Source organism: Oncorhynchus keta, chromosome 18 (assembly GCF_023373465.1).
Source record: "Oncorhynchus keta strain PuntledgeMale-10-30-2019 chromosome 18, Oket_V2, whole genome shotgun sequence".
Taxonomy (NCBI): domain Eukaryota; kingdom Metazoa; phylum Chordata; class Actinopteri; order Salmoniformes; family Salmonidae; genus Oncorhynchus; species Oncorhynchus keta.
The window spans coordinates 52,897,600-52,902,733 of record NC_068438.1 but is presented as its reverse complement, the minus strand read 5'-3'; the positions used below and the strand labels follow the sequence as shown (position 1 = coordinate 52,902,733).

At 42.2% G+C, this 5,134-nt stretch overlaps 1 long non-coding RNA gene across 3 annotated transcripts; it reads right to left on the bottom strand.

The window, feature by feature from the left end:
* Positions 1–1,484: 1,484 nt before the first annotated feature.
* On the bottom strand, positions 1,485–2,458 carry LOC127908894 (uncharacterized). Of its 3 annotated transcripts, none has more exons than XR_008068946.1 (5): positions 2,308–2,458; positions 2,105–2,148; positions 1,905–1,944; positions 1,785–1,824; positions 1,485–1,660 (listed from the first exon to the last, which is right to left on the bottom strand). It is a non-coding gene; the product is annotated as an uncharacterized LOC127908894 (long non-coding RNA). The 3 variants fall into 3 exon arrangements; XR_008068945.1 differs by lacking the exon at positions 2,308–2,458 and adding an exon at positions 2,189–2,250 and having other exon boundaries at positions 1,485–1,744; XR_008068944.1 differs by lacking the exon at positions 2,308–2,458 and adding an exon at positions 2,189–2,250.
* Between the last annotated feature and the right edge of the window lie 2,676 nt (positions 2,459–5,134).

The window sequence follows — 5,134 nt, the reverse complement described above, 5'->3', positions numbered from 1 at the left end:
CAGATACAGATACAGAGAGACAGAGACAGAGACAGAGAGACAGATACAGAGAGACAGAGACAGAGAGAGACAGAGACAGATACAGAGACAGATACAGAGACAGAGACAGAGACAGAGACAGAGACAGATAGAGAGAGAGACAGAGACAGAGAGAGACAGAGACAGAGAGACAGAGACAGAGACAGAGACAGAGACAGAGACAGAGACAGAGACAGAACAGAGACAGATACAGAGAGAGAGAGAGAGAGAGAGAGAGAGAGAGAGAGAGACAGAGAGACAGAGACAGAGACAGAGACAGAGACAGATACAGAGACAGATAGAGAGAGAGAGAGAGAGAGAGAGAGAGAGAAAAGAGATTCAGAGAGAGAGACAGACAGATACAGAGACAGATACAGACAGAAAGAGAAAGAGATACAGAGAGAGAGACAGAGAGAGAAAGAGCCAGAGAGCGAGAGAGCCAGAGAGACAGATAGAGAGAGAGCCAGAGACAGATAGAGAGAGCAGCCAGAGAGAGAGACAGAGAGAGAGGCAGAGAGAGAGAGAGAGAGAGAGAGACAGAGAGATACAGAGAGAGACAGAGAGATTACTGTCCTTATCCTGCTTTAGAAACAACATTAATCATGATCATACAGTGTCCTGAAGTGCCCTCCTCTATTCAACACAATACACCTGACTCAACACAGCTACGATCCAGTCCTGACTAACTACGGACCAGTAACCTGAGTCATCCTACAGCACACATCCTCCCTCTAACATCAGAGTTCTGTCCTACCTGGACGGGGGAGAAGAGGAAGAGAGAGAAGCGACAACCATTCTGTCCCATGGCTTCTCCCAACAGCTTCTGTCCGAGCCGAGGGAGTCAGAGAGACTATGGTGATGTAAAGCTGCCTGCCAGCCTGTCAGAGAATGGCCTTGAGCTCTCTCTCTCTCTGTCTTTGTCTTTCTCACTCTCTCTCTTTCCTTGAGCTCATTAGCTCATCAATGTCAGCCGATTGGAGAGTATTCAGGGATTTGGGCCCTTCCCCCCCACCTCTCTCTCACTAGTCACACGTGGATGGATGGGGATATTCATGAACTGACCGATACATACCACTAGGTGGCGGTTTTGTGTCAGCAATAAAATCCACAGCAAAAACATTGCCAGCCTACCAACATGACAGTACAGCTGTATACTGGTATACTGGTACAGCTGTACACTGGTATCCTAAACTTGTCGTTTCCTCGGTTACACTACAACAAAACTGGAGTCCGTATGAATATAGACAGGTCGGCTGACAAACGTCACTCATCATGATGCAGATCGATAGAGCCAGAAGCCGTGTTATGATTCTGAACAGTCAAATAGCTTCGATGACAAGGAACTGCCACGTGGGGTAGGTGGCTTGTTTCAGCTAGTTTTCAGTTGTTTCTTGGTACTATGACTTTGAGGTGTTTGTTTTACAAAACTGTAACAATGTGCAGTATTTGATAGAAAACAAGTGCTCAAATGTACGTTTTCAAGAAACATTTGGAGACAAAATATAGTTTTGTTGTTGACAAAATTTCTTAGCCAACTCCGTTTTGCCCCATATTACACCTCTACTGGTCTCTGTGTCAGACAGACAGAGTTCTCTAGAGCACCTCTACTGGTCTCTGAGTCAGACAGAGTTCTCTAGAGCACCTCTACTGGTCTCTGAGTCAGACAGACAGAGTTCTCTAGAGCACCTCTACTGGTCTCTGAGTCAGACAGAGTTCTCTAGAGCACCTCTACTGGTCTCTGTGTCAGACAGAGTTCTCTAGAGCACCTCTACTGGTCTCTGAGTCAGACAGAGTTCTCTAGAGCACCTCTACTGGTCTCTGTGTCAGACAGAGTTCTCTAGAGCACCTCTACTGGTCTCTGTGTCAGACAGAGTTCTCTAGAGCACCTCTACTGGTCTCTGAGTCAGACAGAGTTCTCTAGAGCACCTCTACTGGTCTCTGAGTCAGACAGAGATCTCTAGAGCACCTCTACTGGTCTCTGAGTCAGACAGAGATCTCTAGAGCACCTCTACTGGTCTCTGAGTCAGACAGAGTTCTCTAGAGCACCTCTACTGGTTTCTGAGTCAGACAGAGTTCTCTAGAGCACCTCTACTGGTCTCTGAGTCAGACAGACAGAGTTCTCTAGAGCACCTCTACTGGTCTCTGAGTCAGACAGAGTTCTCTAGAGCACCTCTACTGGTCTCTGTGTCAGACAGAGTTCTCTAGAGCACCTCTACTGGTCTCTGTGTCAGACAGAGGTCTCTAGAGCACCTGGTCTCTGTCTCAGACAGATCGAGTTCTCTAGAGCACCTCTACTGGTCTCTGTGTCAGACAGAGTTCTCTAGAGCACCTCTACTGGTCTCTGAGTCAGACAGAGATCTCTAGAGCACCTCTACTGGTCTCTGAGTCAGACAGAGATCTCTAGAGCATTTAGAATAAACATGCAGAGTAGAAAGTTGGCTTCAGATTTTGACCGCAAGACAGAATCAGGATATCCTGTTTCTTAAGAGGAGCCTAAACTCAGACATGGTGAACAAGGCTAAAACATGCCAACTCAGAGAGATAAAGCCTGGGTTGTTTCCTGCTACAACATCTACTAAAAGGTTTCACTTTGTTTTGAGGCGCATTGAAAAAAACTATTCTGTAAGAGTGATTTGAAAGTGCAAACAAAAGCTGGTACCAGATCTTAATATGTTTTGTTTTATTTCAGTCAACTTCAAACTATATCTTTTTTCAGATCTGAGACCAGCTAGGCCGAGACATGGACAGCAACACACAGACAGTGATACACTGACCTGCAGCTTCTCGATGAGGGGGAACTCTTGGAGGTCTTCATCTTGGATTTGGGGGTGTGGAGAGACGATGCTGGGTTTCTATGGATACGACAGACACCAAAGAGTTAACAGAGACGGTTGCCACTATAAAAGCCAAGTTAGGGACGACAGAGACAGACCACTAGAACGAAATCCCCAGAAAGGAGACAACTAACAGACCAAAAACATCCCTCAGGCACACTTGACATTTAAAGGTACATTTCAGGCCTTTGTTTCAAAAAAGGGAATTTCCTCGTAGCCAAATCAGCATTTTCCCATTTTTTCACCAATTGCAACATGACATTTATGTCTAAAACAGAAGAAAGTTGGCAACTTCTACCTCCAGTTCCCCGTGGTCATGTTTCACGTCGTGAAGCTGCAGGAAACATGGAGGAGGTCTCCTTTAACAGGCTTCCTCTGCAACACAATGACAGAATAGTTAATAACATACAAATACAGGCATTCAGATACAAATACAGGTATTCAGATACAAATACAGGTATTCAGATACAAATACAGGCATTCAGATACAAATACAGGCATTCAGATACAAATACAGGCATTCAGATACAAATACAGGCATTCAGATACAAATACAGGCATTCAGATACAAATGCAGGCATTCAGATACAAATGCAGGCATTCAGATACAAATACAGGCATTCAGATACAAATACAGGCATTCAGATACAAATACAGGCATTCAGATACAAATACAGGCATTCAGATACCGTACGAGGCATTCCAGATACAAATGCAGGCATTCAGATACAAATGCAGGCCTTCAGATACAAATGCAGGCATTCAGATACAAATACAGGCATTCAGATACAAATACAGGCATTCAGATACAAATACAGGCATTCAGATACAAATACAGGCATTCAGATACAAATACAGGCATTCAGATACAAATACAGGCATTCAGATACAAATACAGGCATTCAGATACAAATACAGGTATTCAGATACAAATACAGGCATTCAGATACAAATACAGGCATTCAGATACAAATACAGGCATTCAGATACAAATACAGGCATTCAGATACAAATGCAGGCATTCAGATACAAATGCAGGCATTCAGATACAAATGCAGGCCTTCAGATACAAATGCAGGCATTCAGATACAAATACAGGCATTCAGATACAAATACAGGCATTCAGATACAAATACAGGCATTCAGATACAAATACAGGCATTCAGATACAAATACAGGCATTCAGATACAAATACAGGCATTCAGATACAAATACAGGCATTCAGATACAAATACAGGTATTCAGATACAAATACAGGCATTCAGATACAAATACAGGCATTCAGATACAAATACAGGCATTCAGATACAAATACAGGCATTCAGATACAAATACAGGCATTCAGATACAAATACAGGCATTCAGATACAAATACAGGCATTCAGATACAAATACAGGCATTCAGATACAAATACAGGCATTCAGATACAGATACAGGCATTCAGATACAAATACAGGCATTCAGATAAAACTTCAGGCATTCAGATACAAATACAGGCATTCAGATACAAATACAGGCATTCAGATACAAATACAGGCATTCAGATAAAACTTCAGGCATTCAGATACAAATACAGGCATTCAGATACAACTTCAGGCATTCAGATACAAATACAAGCATTCAGATACAAATACAGGCATTCAGATACAAATACAGGCATTCCGATACAAATACAGGCATTCAGATACAAATACAGGCATTCAGATACAAATACAGGCATTCAGATACAAATACAGGCATTCAGATACAAATACAGGCATTCAGATACAAATACAGGCATTCAGATACAAATACAGGCATTCAGATACAAATACAGGCATTCAGATACAAATACAGGCATTCAGATACAAATACTGGCATTCAGATACAAATACTGGCATTCAGATAATACTTCAGGCATTCGGGCATTGGTAACCTCTATACTAGTGTTGTCACGATACCAGGATTAGTATCACAGTATAATACAATGCAAACTGCATTGCTACAGATGCCGGTCTGATACCCGTGCCAGCCGCGACCGGGAGACCCATGAGGCGACGGTGGGCTTTTGGTTTCTCTCCTCTAAAAACACAAATAAATCATTCTAAATAACAAACTGCCTTTATTTACAAATTAGTAATAATGTCCCAGTCCATGTTGAAGAATTGCCTTTTTCTCACTCACTCTAGGTTATTTGAAATCAAAATAATCTCCAAAATAGGGTTATTCTTTTAAACAAAGCTATTATTATTATTATCATTAATTAATTTAGAATTATATAAAAGCCCCTTAGATATTAAT